We start from the raw sequence: 16061 nt of genomic DNA, 5'->3' as shown, positions 1-16061 counted from the left end.
TTGTAGATGGCCGACGTCAGCTGCGAGTCTCAGACCTTCGCCAACGTGCCCGATGGGTTCGTCAAGCTTCTTTCTTTCATCGTTCAGGTCGCGATGGGGCCATCCGTGCGCCCAGTCTTCACACTCTACCAGCACCGAGTCAACGACAGTCTGACCATGCACCAGGCCGCGGTGCAGTTCAGGGGAGGGCGTGGTGAGTCACGCCGCTTCCGGTTCGTGGGAAGAGCCATGCCTACGGAGAGGCATGCTATGCAGATGGCAGCCCGCGAGGCGATAGCTCGTCTCAGGGATGTCCTTCCCGTGATGAAGACTCGTCGTTACCATTATCTTCCGTGCCATGTGCCTTACACCTGTCACTATGCATACTCCTGCCCCAGAGGAGAACGAGACGAGGCTTTTGAGATGCTCATTGAGTATCTCCGGGCCCTGGAGGCAGCCTTCGACAACCTGGTGGACGACTTCGTAGCTACCTGCATGGACTCAGTCCATGGCTGTGCTGCCAACAGGAGGGAGCTCCTACCCATCGCTCCGCCACCGACTTTTGTCTCGTCATCAGCATCTTTTACGCCTACTCGTCGCCTGACTTCTACCGAAGAATTTAACCAAGTCATTGCACCCACTCCAGCACGCACTACACCAACCTTCGTGCCCACTCCTGTACGTGTTGCTCCGCCCCTGGCAACCGCTCCGCCCGCTCTGCGGAACACTACACGTATGGAGCCCATTAGCAAGGAGGAAGTCGAGTCCCCAACCTCGCTACGCCTCGCCCTCGGCAGGGCAAGGGAGATCGTCAACATCTCTGCCTAAGTACGCTTAGCTGCCGTGTATTGTACCACTTTGTAAGATATGTGCATAGGCTGGGAGAAGTAGCCTGTTTGCGCATCATGTAGGATCTGGAGAAGTGCACTAGCCTTAATAACATGTCAGGATTATGTACGCATATCCTGAGTGATGTACTGTATAATTACTGCCCGCGTGTAAGATATGTAATGAGCAGTCCTTCTCCGTGCGCAAGTCGATTTGTTTTTCTTAAGTAAGCTTGAGTATTTAATAATATCTGCCAGCTTTATGCATTTATGGTTTTATTTTTGCGACTCTTTCCGCTTTTCTTAAGAGTTTTACAAAAATACTTTTCCCAGAGTGAAAAATGTCTCGTCCTTGGACACGTTCCATGCCAACTCCACCGGAGGAAATTCATGATACTCAACCCAACAATGAGTTCACTCAGGGACAGTCAAGCCAACAAGGCAGTGAATCGGCACTTTCACAAATGTGCCGCCTTTATGAACAGAGTCAGCAACAACATCGCGAGATGATGAACCAAGTCATCAACATGGGGAATCATCATGGACAGTATCAGCAACATTCCAAGTTATCTGAGCTACAGAAGACACGTCCTCAAACATTTTCTCACACTGACAAGCCTCTTGAAGCCGAGGACTGGCTTCGAGATATGGAGAGGAAATTAATTATTGCAAAGTGTTCAGATCTCTAGAAAGTACTATATGCTCCACACTATCTCACAGGAGCAGCCGCATCGTGGTGGGAGAATTTTTTGCACATGCATCCCAACGAAAATGACATAACCTGGGATGATTTCAAGGAAGGTTTCCGTGGTGCACATATTCCTAAGAGTATTATGAAAATCAAGAAGAGAGAATTTGATGACCTCAAACAAAGGAACATGACAGTGTCAGATTACAACAGTCAATTTACCCTATTATCCCGCTACGCCAATGAGGAGCGTATGACTGAAATCAAGAAGATGGAGAAATTCCTTGACGGTCTGGCACCCGCACTTAAATGCCAACTGGTCGTGCACACTTTTCCTAATTTTAAAACGCTGGTGGACAAGGCCATTACTCTGGAAAATGAGAGACGCAGTCTGGAAGATATCCGCAAGCGAAAAAGGGACCAGACTAATCACACTCGCAATCACCGAAGCAAGATAGATTTTAAAAAGGGTGGGACACCCAAATTCTCATCCAACGTCTCACGCCCAATCAAGAATTTTCATGCAAGGGACAAGGAATTCACCTATCGCCCCGGCGTTACTTGTTACGCTTGTGGAGAAGAAGGGCATTATGCCAAACAGTGCCCCAAGCCAAGGAACTCAACCCCAAAGCCGAACAACGGCGGCAATAATTCAGCGCCCAAACGAAACAATTTCAATCCCAACAATAACCAAAGGAAGGGTCATCTGAACCACGTCACCAAAGAGGAGGCACAAAATGCTCCGGATATCGTACTCGGTACGTTTCCTGTCAACACAATACCTGCAATGGTTTTGTTTGATTCTGGAGCTTCTCACTCTTTTATCTCGAAAAGTTTTGCTTTGCAAAATAATTTTTCGATGCTTCCTTTGGAGAAATCCATAATAATCAAGTCCCCCGGGATTCAGCAAGTTTCTCAGAATTACTGTCAGAATGTGGTCATTGAGTTTGAAGGATTGGAGTTTTACGCAAATCTTATTGTATTGGAAAATAAAGGATTGGATGTCATCCTAGGGATGGATTGGCTAACCACCAATAAAGGTTTTATCGACTGTTTCAACAGGACCGTGATTCTCACCCACCACCAAGGGAAGACAATAAGAGTATCAGCCAAGGAAGGAAAAAGACCCCGGCAACCGAGATTAAATAAGGTGGACGTTTCTGAGCTAAACAAGGTTCCAGTAGTGTGTGAATTTCCAGATGTATTCCCTGAAGAGCTGCCAGGCATGCCACCAGATCGAGAAATAGAATTCCGCATTGAGCTAGCACCAGGAACCACCCCCATATACAAGAAACCATACAGAATGGCACCATCCGAGTTGATCGAATTGAAGAAGCAAATAAAGGAATTACTGGATAAAGGATACATTCGGGCCAGCTCCTCACCTTGGGGATCACCAATTTTATTTGCCAAGAAGAAGGATGGAATGCTGAGATTGTGTATCGACTATCGAGCACTTAACATGGTCACAGTCAAAAACAAATACCCGATGCCAAGGATAAACGATTTGTTTGATCAACTTGCTCAGGCCAAGGTATTCTCAAAAATTGACTTAAGGTCAGGATACCATCAATTGAAGGTACGAACGGAAGATATCCCCAAAACAGCCTTCACCTCCAGATATGGACTGTACGAGTTCACAGTGATGCCATTTGGATTAACTAACGCCCCGGCATATTTTGTTCACCTCATGAACAAAGTATTTATGAAGTTTATGGACAAATTCGTCGTAGTATTCATCGATGATATTCTGGTATACTCCAAAACACCAGAAGAGCACGCAGAACATCTCAGGATTGTACTAGGAGAGCTAAGGAAACACCAATTGTATGCCAAGTTCAGCAAGTGCGAATTTTGGCTAAGACAAGTAGGTTTTCTAGGCCACGTGCTGACTCAAGACGGTATAGCAGTGGACCCAGAGAAAGTCAAGGCCGTACTTGACTGGAAGTCACCAGCCAGCGTAACGGACATACGAAGTTTCTTGGGAATGGCAGGATATTACCGCAGATTTATTGAAGGATTTTCCACCATATCCAAGCCTATGACACAGTTACTCAAGAAAGATAAGAAGTTTGAATGGACAGAAGCCTGCGAGAAAAGTTTCCAAGAGCTAAAGCGGAAATTAACAACAGCACCAGTATTAATTGTACCCGATATACACAAGAATTTTGAAGTATTTTGTGACGCATCCAGAAAGGGTCTCGGATGCGTGTTGATGCAAGAAGGCAAGGTTGTCGCCTACGCTTCAAGGCAACTTCGCAAACACGAGGAAAATTATCCCACTCATGATTTAGAAATGGCAGCAGTTATTCATGCACTCAAGGAATGGAGGCATTTTCTACTTGGGAATCGATGTGAGATATATACGGATCACAAAAGCCTCAAATACATTTTTACGCAGCCAGAACTAAATTTACGGCAACGCCGCTGGTTAGAATCGGTAAAGGATTACGATGTTGGTATCCATTACCATCCAGGGAAAGCAAACGTAGTGGCCGATGCCCTGAGTCGGAACCCCAGCTCCGACGGGAACTATCTGCACAGCTTGAGGCCCGAATTCCATCAAGAATTTGTCAAGCTCAACTTGATAATGGTAGCAGAAGGCACCATATCAAACTTGGAAATACAACCACACCTTGTGGAGAAAATTAAAGAGGCTCAGTCCGGTCACCCCAGCATTGAAGGAATTAAAAGGAAGTTGAGAATGGGCAAGGCCTCGGAATTCGTCATAGACAATGAAGGAATATTATGGTACGGAGAAAGGCTATGCGTGCCAAACATAGAAGACCTTAAACAGCAAGTTTTAACTGAAGCACACACCACTCCATATTCGATCCACCCTGGAGGAACCAAAATGTATAAGGATATTCAGGAAAGATTTTGGTGGCACGGTATGAAGAGGGACATAGCCGCTTTCATTGCATGTTGCGACTCATGTCAACGCATAAAAGCTGAACATCAGAGACCAGCCGGACTACTGCAACCTAACAAAATACCTGAGTGGAAATGGGATGAAATAGGGATGGATTTTATTGTCGGATTACCTCGGTCACGACACGGGAATGATGCCATATGGGTCATCACTGACAGGTTGACCAAAGTAGCACACTTTATTCCAGTGAAGACAACCTACACCACTCAGAGGCTTGCCAGGATTTATCTTTCCCGCATAGTCTGTCTGCACGGTGTCCCGAAGACTATAATTTCCGACAGAGGCACTCAGTTCATCTCAAGTTTTTGGGAGCAATTACAACAGGCTCTAGGAACCCAACTAGCCTTCAGTACCGCATACCATCCACAGACTGATGGACAAACAGAACGCGTAAACCAGGTTTTAGAAGACATGCTGAGAGCATGTGTCCTCACCTATGGAACCAGTTGGGAGGACAGCCTGCCATATGCCGAGTTCGCATACAACAACAGTTACCAGGCCAGCCTGCAAATGGCTCCTTTCGAAGCCCTATACGGAAGGAGATGTCGTACCCCGTTAAATTGGTCAGAGACCGGAGACAGCCGCATCTTCGGACCAGATATGCTCAGAGAAGCCGAGGAAAAAGTCAAGCTAATCAGGGACCGACTTAAGACCGCTCAAAGTCGACAGAAAAGTTATTATGATTAGAAACATCGTAGGGTCAGCTTCGAACCCGGTGAATTCGTATACTTGAGAGTATCCCCGATGAGAGGATTGCAATGGTTTAAGATTAAAGGAAAATTAGCACCAAGATTCATTGGACCATTTTGCATAGTGGCACGAAGAGGCACTGTAGCCTACCAGCTAGACTTACCCGAAGACTTGTCCAACATTCACGACGTGTTCCACGTCTCTCAATTAAGGAAGTGCGTAAGCAACCCAGAGAAACAAGTATCTCATGAGAACATTGACATACAGCCAGACCTCACTTATCGAGAACGTCCCATAAGAATATTAGAGGAGTCTGAAAGGAGGACCCAACAGAAAACCATCAAGTTTTTCAAAGTCCAGTGGAGCAATCACACCGACAGTGAAGCAACTTGGGAAAGCGAGGATTTTCTTCCGACAGAGCATCCACATTTATTTAAGGATCAGCTGAAATCTCGGGGACGAGATTTTTCCTAAGGGGGTAGGTGTTGTGACACTCCAAAATTTTTATTTGGCTTTTATCAAAAAACTTTGTGGTTTTGAGGAGAGATTTTTTTTTTAGTGAAGCTCTATGAAAATTTGGGATTTTTATATCTTGGAACCACCATGACTTGGCATTTTTGCCCATGTGGTAAAACCCCTCCAAAACCTCCCCTACAACTTGTGATCAACCTAAATTCTCTGTCCCAACTAATCCAAACTGGTTTTGGATTTTTATTCTAATTATTTTTCCCCTCAATTCAATTCTAAAAATTATTTGGAGCCTGAGGGATTTTCAAAGCAACTGCCCTATTGCATTTGAGTTTTGACCTCAAACCAATTCTCCTGGATTGTCCTTAGCATCCATAACCCAGAACCATCTTGATCCACTCCTCCTCTTTTCAAAATTTTCAAAATTCAGTCTCTGCAAGTTTGGACCAGATTTGCCAAATTTGGTGAAATTCATATCGACACTCCTCCAAAAATTCCACCAAAATTCAGTCAGCCTATTTGAGCAATGAGAAGCCACTCCACCAAAAATCAGCTAAAGGAAAAATCCCTACATGCCTGGATCATTCTATCGAACACTTGCATGCACTGTTTTCCTTACACTTTCAGAAATTCAGTTAAATTCAGTTTTCAGTTTCGACAGTTTCAGTCACGCGGCCACAGTGCACTTGGCATGTTGCTCGCGGCCTCGCTTGCTTGTCCGAAGCTTCACACGCGCACTTGGCGCGACCCTGGCGTCGGTGGCGCCCTGGCCCGCCTGCGCCGGCGTGTCTTGCGGCGGCCGGCTCCCCGTAACGGCCGACAGGGAGGAGACCGGCGGCGCAACGCCGTTCGGCACCGCCCAAATCCTCTGGTGGCTCCGCGTGGCCTTCTCCGTGCCAGCGCACGCATGCGGCACCGTCGCCGTGGCGCAGCACGCACGGAGCACGCTCTCTGCCGCCGACGGGCCCGCGCCACCCCGATCCATCGAGCTCGACCCAAACACCCAAACCCCGGCCAGTTTAGCACTAAAACGGACCCATTGAACCTCCGTGATGACGCTCGACTCCCTAACCACCCCGACCGAGCGCTGCGCCACCGTAATCGCTCGCCGGAAATCTCCGTTCACGGCAACCGCCTCGGGCCGCCTATAAAAAGGGCCCCGAGCTCACCCTCGTGCACGCAGCATCACCACTCCTCACCAAAGCCCCGCCAGGCCACTAGGGGGACCTCGAGGAGGTCTCCTTCCCCAGCTCCGGCCGCCCCGATCCGCCTCGGCCTCCAGCTCGATTCACTTCGGTGAGGCCACCTCCGGCGCCCAAACCTCGTCCGTAGCCCTCTCTTGCACCCAGTAGTCTAACCCCCACCTCAATTTAATCTTTGCAGCCCTCTCCGACGAGCTCCATCCACGCCCGAACCACCGTCCGCCGGAGTTGAGACCGCCGTCGACGTGGTGCTCACCGGCGACCAACACCACCACCCACCGTTGCGGAAGGACACGGTGAGCACATTGGTAACCTCTCATCCCCATGCCTCGCCGTGGATCGCTGCCGGCGACCACAGCAGCTCTCGGGCGCCGACGAGCCTCGTCCCTCCCATTCGAAAATTTAAACATGACAAGTGGGACCCGCTGTCAGCCTCTCTGTCCTTTCTAAACGAAGCGTTATCTGAAAAAGCCTACTGCCAAATGCGTTTTCTCTTCGGGCTGGCGTAGTCGCTACCGAAGCGTTTTCTGTTTTTATAAACTAGCCCCTGGAAATCTTCTGTTTCATTACAGATAAGTCCCTGGACAAAAACCCTTATAACTTTTAATCAGAAAAGTATTTTTGATTGATTCTTTTTCTGTTCTCTTTATAATTTTGTCTAGTTTTTTATCAGATTTATTTGAAAAAATTTTGGTTTACCTTCTGTGCTCTCCTTGGTATTTACGTTAGCGCATATATTTTCTTTAAACCGTAGATACCGAAGGAGGTGACGGAGCCGCGAACTTCACCGAGCTAGGCTCCGACTACTCTGAACCAGGCAAGCATGTTTGAACTTTTGATATGATGAGTGTCTCGGCATGTTTTGCATTTAGTGAGTTTCATGGCATGTTGGTAAGCATACCGATGAACGTTATTTTATGTGATAATAAGGTGAGTGAGTTCAATGATCCATACGTGGATGAATGTGAATATGAATGGCCATGTGTTGGCATGAGGAAGGGTACGATGGCAGTGTTGTAGCATGCCAGTCTTACGCCAGACTATGTGACTTCAGTGTCAAACCATATCGGCCCAGTACCTATCATTTCCTTCCTTGTACTACCACATGTTTTCCGCATGGAATATGGTTTAGTAAGTTGCAAACCACTTTCATGGTACACACCAAAGAGGAGAGGCCGTGATGATGGTTCCATGGCCCTGGATTAAAGCCAGTCATGCGGTCAGGGGGCATGGGTGTTTCCGGTTGCGACCGAGAGGGGGGCACCCCTTAGAGCGCGCGTATATAAATTTGATCCCATGCTATTCGAGATTGTGATCTCCCCGTCTCAAAAGTTTTTCTTGGACGATGACTAGGGTGATTCCTAGCTTCGAGAGGTAGGATGGGTGTGTACCGGTTAGCTGTGTTTTCTTCCGAAATACCATAAACGGAACTAGTCCTTCGTGACTACGGAAATCCGTTGACTGTGGGAAAAATTTTGTACAAACTCTGCAGAGTCATATATTCCTCCAAATCATCTCTTCCATGTCAAGTTTCGTTCCATCTTATCCTAATCAATTGTCAGCTTTGATGACAGAGACTCTGGTGAATCGCATGAGTGCTAAGTCCGATTGAATGATTATCCCTGTGGATGGACTAACCCGTTTATTCGCATGGATTGAATGTTTATTATGAGTATTGTTTACTGGTGGATTTAAAGCCCTTTTTGCGATGTCGCTCAGACGTCCGACTGTGGCATTTCTTTTAAAGCCCTTTCTGCGATGTCGCTTAGACGTCCGACTGTGGCATTACTTTTAAAGCCCTTTCTGCGATGTCGCTCAGACGTCCGACTGTGGCATTTCTTTTAAAGCCCTTTCTGCGATGTCGCTCAGACGTCCGACCGTGGCATTTCTTTTAAAGCCCTTTATGTGGTGTCGCTAAGATGCCCGACTGTGGCATCATTTCCTTATTTTTATTTGTTCACCTTTCGAGGCGTCGCTTCAGACACCCGATCGGTCCTTATTTATGTTCTGTGGAATTTCAGGCGGACTACCGCCGTTTCCTTTTTTTTACTTACGCATTATGCCAATTTTATTTATTGTGCATTAAGGAATTAATCATGTTGCATCCATGCACGCATTTGTTATATCTTACGTCCAAACTGTCTTGCGAGTACTTTCAAAGTACTCACTGGCTTGTTGATTTGGCCAGATGCTGACGAAGGCGATCTCATGGATGAAGAGTTCGATAGCGAGTCCGACACTTAGAGGAGTCCTAGTCAGTCTCGTGCGACCCTGGATTTGGCCACTGTTTTATATCCGCTTCCGCTACCAAATAAATTTATCGAGCCTCACCTCGACGTTCGATGAAATGATATTCTTAGAGTCTTGTATTTCCCTTCCCGCTGTGCTTTTCCACCACCAACCTATCCATGAGTCAGTAGTATGTCTCCACACCACTGTGTCCTGTCCGCCATTATGTATGATTATTGGCGTGCTTGTAATAATTTGGTTGAGCGACCGCAGTTCAACCCTGTAATATATTTTATGCTACTGGCTTATTGTATCAAGAAATTGTCTACCAGTGAGGAGGATTTCTCTCATACTGGACTCAAAAGACTGGTTTATCAATAAATATTTTTATTGGAAAACCGGCCGTGACAACGGGGTGAGGCGGCGGGGCGGCGGGGTACTTAAAGGCGCCGGGGGGCGAGGCGGCTTGGAGGAGGGGGCAAGGCGGCGGGGCGGAGGCGGAGTCCAGCTCGGAGCGGGAGTCCGGTGACGGCGCGCTCCCGCGTGGGGAAGGCGGCGGCGGCCCGGCTCAGCTGGGCCGTTGGCCCAGTCGAGCGAAACGTTTTTTTAAAGAAAAATTGCCCCGAAGAGAAAATTCCTAATAAAATAAAAAAAATCTAAAAATGCTAAAAAACAATTTTCACCGTCTAAATAAAATATTTAGAACAAAGTGAACATTTTTCTGGCCCAAAAATGCAATTTTAAAAAATGCATATTTTTCTAATTCAAATAAAATAGCAAATAAAATCATAATTTGATTTTAAAATTCTTTGTCCAATATTTCTCTTAATTTGAAGAAGTCATATTATCTTCTCTCGTTTATTTTTAATATGGAAATAATTGGAGAGAAAATAATAAAATCAAATTGATCCTTTCTTCAAATTTGAAAAAAAATCAAATATGATTTTTGTGAAACCTCCAACTCTCTCCTTGGGTCCTTGAATTTCTTAAGATTTCTGGGATCTCAACCAAATGCAAGAATAAATATGATATGCATTTGATGATCTATGTATAACATCCAAATTGAAAATTGGGATGTTACAGGTACTGTACTTGTAGAAGACGGGGACTAGTAGGGCGTGCGAATGGCGTGGGGTTGTTGGTTTGCCTGATGGATAAACGGCTGCAAGCCCCCAAAGAATCTCGAGTACTATGCGGGACCCACTAGATGTCATGTCTACTAGACCCATATCGTAGGCCTGACGGTATAGCTTCTTCTTGTTTGCACGCCATGCCGGTGCATAGATGTAACTTCACTTAATTCCGTCAACCATCAGGCCTCCCACGACCTTCGCCTCCCTCGCGCGGTCACGCCCTTTGATACTTCGACCGGCTATATATGAGCAATTTTTTTGCCTACTCCGTATGCATGATACTCCCCCTGGTCCTTTTTACTTCCATCAACCGTTTGCAAAGTGTTTGACCAAATTTATACTAAAAATATCAATATTTACAATACTGATTATAATGAGTATAAGAACTACGTTTTATAATGAGTATAAAAATATTGATTTGACATTGTGAATGTTGATACGTTTTTCTATAAGTTTGGTCAAAGTAGAGGTACATTGACTTCAGACAAAACTTAAATGCACAATGCAGACTAGTTCCAACGTCCAGGTGCGTGCCATGTCCTATCTAGTCATCACAACAAGGTTAGCTATTAGAAGACTACTACCTCCCTTCTAGTTTAAAGGGCTCGATTCAAAATTTTCACCTACTCTTACCAAGATAGAGGCGGTGGAATAGTTTTTGTAGTCTACAAAAGTACTCAACTAATGGTGTCGTTCTTCACAAAAAATGTGTTTACCAATGCATTATCGCATTGCATGCATGCATGAACACTAGTTACTCTAACCCCCTCTCTTCTTCATTCTTTGCCACATCATCATGTTCGATATTCCTGTGTGCATGATAGCAGCTAAGATACCACCATTATGGCCAACCTTAATCATCGCATGTAATAATTTAGTGCACCGTGAAATATGAACATGTGTGGGGCGTGTATGTTTTTAATGACTTGAGACTATACCTAGCCCGGCATGCAAGATGAATTATTATGCACCGTTCCCCAAACCTGCAGGAAGCCCGTTCATCTCCAAATCTTTTCCTCTCCATGTGTGAAAACAATATGCCTGCTTGGCTCTCCTTCTCCATTTGGTGGTCCCACCACTCCTCCCCATGTGGAAAAAATTTGCATGCATGACTTCCTCCCCCCGCGCTCGTCCAATCCGTTGTGACCAGCAATATTTCCACCCTTCCCTCCCCCGTAATTTACTCCAACAAATATGCCCACGTAGTTGTTACGTTAATCACGCAACATATCTTACGAGATGCTGCTTCAGTTACTTAACTGTAGGTGCATTGGGTCACTGACACGTGGGCCCAACAAGGGTCTGGCCCACATGTCAGTGATGCAACTAGACCTACAGTTAAGTCAGTGCAGCTCAGTCCATATCTTATGTAGGTGTGCCATTGATGCGCCTCCCACGCATTCAGAAGAAAGCTCACGTTCATCGCTATCTCCTCCCCCTCCCTCTCACGTCGACCACCATGGCATCGCCCCTCCCAAGCCCTAGGCACCCCTCGCTGCACCGCGCGGACGGTCACGCGTCATCATTTTGTTCCTCGCCGCCACTAGTCGAGGAGGACGCGTCGGCTCTCCACTCCTTGCCGCGATGCATCAAGGTGGACGCGTCGGCGTTCCCAATCTCACCAGCACACGCGTCGGAGGATGCATCGGCTCCTCGCTATGAGGAGAATGCCGCACCACCCGCCGAGCCCCCCAGCCTTGAGGAGCTTTGGAAACAAATGGATGTTGCCTTGTGGGAGGCTTTGCCTCCGGCAAAGCACGCCAAAATAGAGTCGGAGAAGAAGGCTGAGGAAGAGAAGCGCACCGTGGGGCAAGCTGCCTGGCAAGTCTATGTCACGTCTGAGAGAGTCAGGCAATTGGCTCTTTGGCAGAAGGCTCGTGCAGGGGCCATGAGGGTGGCGGAGGACGCCCGTGCCAAAGCCCTGAGTGCAGTCGGGCCCAAGCGCCTCATCTACGTTTGGCGGTACGTGGATCGGGTGCACGCTTCCAGTGAGGAGGAGTACTTGTTGGCGCCGGATCACCACACCGGTGAGATTGCGCTTGCCCAACGGCAAGCCATCAATCAGCACCTCACGAGTTGCAAGGCTGAGGAAGAGGCGTTGTCTCGGCGCGCTGGGAAACAGCCGCACACTAGGGCACTCGTGGTGCGCTGCAAGCGTTCCTACGAGCGCCGTGGCTTTTAGTAGGAGTATAATTTAGTTTTGTAAGGCGATCTCATTAGTTTTGGGACGCAAATGATAAATCCCGAATGTTCGGGAATTATTAGCATCCTTAATTAAGTATGTAAAAGGGAAAGTTTCGAAACCTTGTGTATCTGTACGCATTTTGTAAGTACGTGCATATAGCACAAACTTGACTATATACTATCGCACTACACGTCTCTCTCTATATATGCTTGTAGACTGTGCTACTCCCTCCATCCAGGAGAATAAGTCATCTTTGGTTGTGCACCGTGACCAATAAGGAGGGAAGACTTATACACTTAGACGGAGGGAGTAATACTATTACTTATGTACGTACAAATGCACGTTTTAACATTACGATGCGGTTTTTGTAAAAGTAGAAAAACAGCACTAGTCAAGCTTGTGAAATGATTCAATGCAAAACAAATGCAAAAATGGTCATTTGATTGTGTACTTTTAGCTTCCTTCTCCGTGGTTATTTCTCTGTCATACTTTGTACGGAGTATCTCACTGGTCAGAAAGGCATGCAAATTCCCAAACCGCCTCCTACACTCTGTATCGAATTTTTTTGCCTACCAAGTCGTGTCGTGCAATTGGAATTCCAACTTGAGTACTACTACTAATAGGAGTACCAAGGGCCAGTTCTTTTAGGCTGCTAGATTAATAATCCCATTACTACTACCTCCGTCCTGGTTTATTGGTCCCCATTGTAATCTGTGTCAAATTTTGATCATAAATTTAACTAATGAAATGTTTGTGCATGTCACATCCACTATCATTTTATTAGTTAAATCTTTGGTCAAAATTTAGCACAATTTACAATGGTGACAAATAAACCAGGACGGAGGTACTAGTAGTAGTTTAGAAGCCCAAATAAACAAGTGAGGCACCTTAATGTTACTCTCCACTGTGACTAGTCTTATGGGAAAAGCTGGGGAAGTGACGGCTTATTTTTTAAGTAGCCAAAAGAACTGGCCCTAGGAGTAGTGGCTAGGGATCGAGTGTGTGAGATGAATCGTAGAAAGTAAATGCAGAGAGATGAAATTCAAAAAAGACGGAGGGATGTGATGGTTGCTTGTCCGTTTATTTTGCCAGGCCACTTATTACTGGGAGTGGTTGGGTTTTGTGATAGGACGGCTTAACTGCCGCGCCACGAGCGGGGTGAGACTCCCGTGCAGCGCCGCCCTCTACACTAGTACTTCATTGGTCGTGGTTTATTAGTCCCCCATGGAATTTGACTCAAGATTTAACTAACAAAATGTTAGTGCATGTCAACAAAAATTATATCATTGGATTCGTATTTGAACATAGTTTTCAATGATATAATTTTAGGTGACATGCATCAGTATTTATCATATTATATATAATGTTAGTTCAATTTTTGGTCGTACTAATTACTAGTAAGGTGCCCATGCGTTGCACAGAAGAGTGAAATGCATTGATCGGGGAGTTGTTTATTTTGACAAAGGATGTGGGGGTCATCTCATGTGTAACGGGTATCGATAGGTTTCCTTGGATATTATTTCATCTCTATAGCTCACAAACATCCAGGTGAAATAGATAAAAAAGTATCTTTTGCAAACAAAAGCGTTCAACTATTCAACCTGCATCCAAAACTTGTGAAGAAATAACACTTATTGTGCTTTGCGAGAAATGATCTTTAAGAATTAGTTTTTGAGTATCGATTGTTATACATGTTGGCTATAGATGACATGGCACTTTCTTATAGTCAACAGTTGGCTATACTATTAAGTATTAACCATGCCTTTATACACCTAGACGGAGGGATTAAACCAGGATGACTTGGAAGGGGGAAGAGGAGATGTAAGAAATGGTTCATCGTAAGTCTTTCACCAGTACTGTAGTAAAAATTCATACATGGAAGATTCTAGACTAAACCATAAATGGATACACTTTTATTCATGCGCAATACTCCAATAGAGCAAGATCATGCATGGAAGTCTCCACATGCTTAGACAGTGGATTACATTGAGCGACTAATGATCAACATTTAACTTGGTAATGCATATGTCCTGGTGAACCTCCTTGGAGTCCCCGTGCACCACATTGGGGGGGGGGGAATCATACCATGCGTCTTCTATGTCCACATCAGCGGGAAGGTCCCAGCTCGGCACAGTCCTAGTCAGCATAATGGAGCCGGTGGCGCCGCCCACATACCTCTGAGGGGTAGTAACAGTGAGCACGCACCCGTACATCGGCCACATGTCAATGTCAGCGTCAGCGGCATCGCCCCTGACGCACAATACAAAGACGGGGTGGCGGCCTGCGCGGGCCTTGCCGGTGCCCACGATCAAGAGGAAGATGCTACCGTCCTCCTCCAAGACTAGCAGGCGGCAGTGATCCTCCAGTGACTCCGGCAAGGTGAACGGGTAGCACGTCTCGTACTTGATGTTCTTTGCCAAGGGCCCGTAGTGATCGCCACACGCCTGCGTGAGGTGATGCACGACATTCATCGGCGAGCCCCAAAACAGCATCGGGCACTCATAGTAGTAGACGAAGGGCTCCTTGGAGGCATCGACTAGGCCGTCCATGAAACGGGAGTGGCTGTAGGGGACGTTGTGCCAGTTGAATATATGAGCAAGTTACTACAAGATTTAGTCCGAATAAGCACAAAATAAATCATGAAAGTTATAATAGAGATTAAACTAATTATGTCGACTAGCATAGTAGATGAACAGATAGAATCTAGGATACATACTAGAAACGTGAATTCTGCCACGATTTTGAACAGGAAGGACAGAAACACATACGGTGCAACGGGAGCAGCACCGTTGGTGTTGAGGTTGTCGCTCATGTCGTTGAGGAAGAGGTTGCCGAGGTCGAGGAAGAAGTCGTCGTCAGTGAAGTCGTCGCTGCCAGCAGTCGTCAAAGTGCACCCCCCAAATTTCAACAGCGCCCGTCGAATGGAGTGCAGGACGGAGTGGCTGTAGGGGACGTTGCGTTCGCTGAATGGAGCGCAGGAGTAGCACAGGAAGCAGTAGATGGTGCTCCTCCCTAAGTCTCTATCTCTACACTTATCTCTATCTCTCCTACTCTTCTTTGTTTTTTATAACAAATTGAATAGTACTGCATCATCCGTTGCACGCCCGGCTGAACACGCCTCCTCGCCTCCATCATCACCAACTGAGTCTTTTATAGGAGTAGGAGTAGAGAAAAAAACTGAGTTGGTGATGATGGTGTGCCTGCCATCTTATAATATAGACTGTCTGATCTATATCTGACGGATAGAAAGCAAACTATGACAATTTTACAAAAGATACCCGCACCTCTCTCCACATTTACAGATAAGGTCTTGCCTCGTTGATCCTTATCTCCCACAACCTCATTGCTGAGCAATTAAAAAAGGAAGTCTCTGGAACAATCTGGCATGGTGGCCGCTGCCGGCGCCGTCCATCCCCATGCCTCCGCCCAATCCGACCACCAGTCACCACCACGCCCCACTCCTCCTCACCTTATGAATCATCTTTCTCGAGATATCATTTTTTCGATGAAATGGTCGAGATACCATTTTTCGATAAAATTCTCGAGATATCATTAGTTTTTACACATGGGATTACTCCTGCATGGGTCAATCACAATAGGTGTTTTGTAAAAAAATGTCTTGACATTCCGTGCAATGCATGGGCATGTTGCTAAAATTTTTGCATATAATTCCAAACACGACGTAGAGACGGTCTTTGACCCTTTTACAACTATGTTAGTATCAATGT

The sequence above is a fragment of the Triticum dicoccoides genome, chromosome 7B (genome assembly GCF_002162155.2).
Source record: "Triticum dicoccoides isolate Atlit2015 ecotype Zavitan chromosome 7B, WEW_v2.0, whole genome shotgun sequence".
NCBI classification, from domain to species: Eukaryota; Viridiplantae; Streptophyta; class Magnoliopsida; order Poales; family Poaceae; genus Triticum; species Triticum dicoccoides.
Note: the sequence above shows the minus strand (reverse complement) of the source record.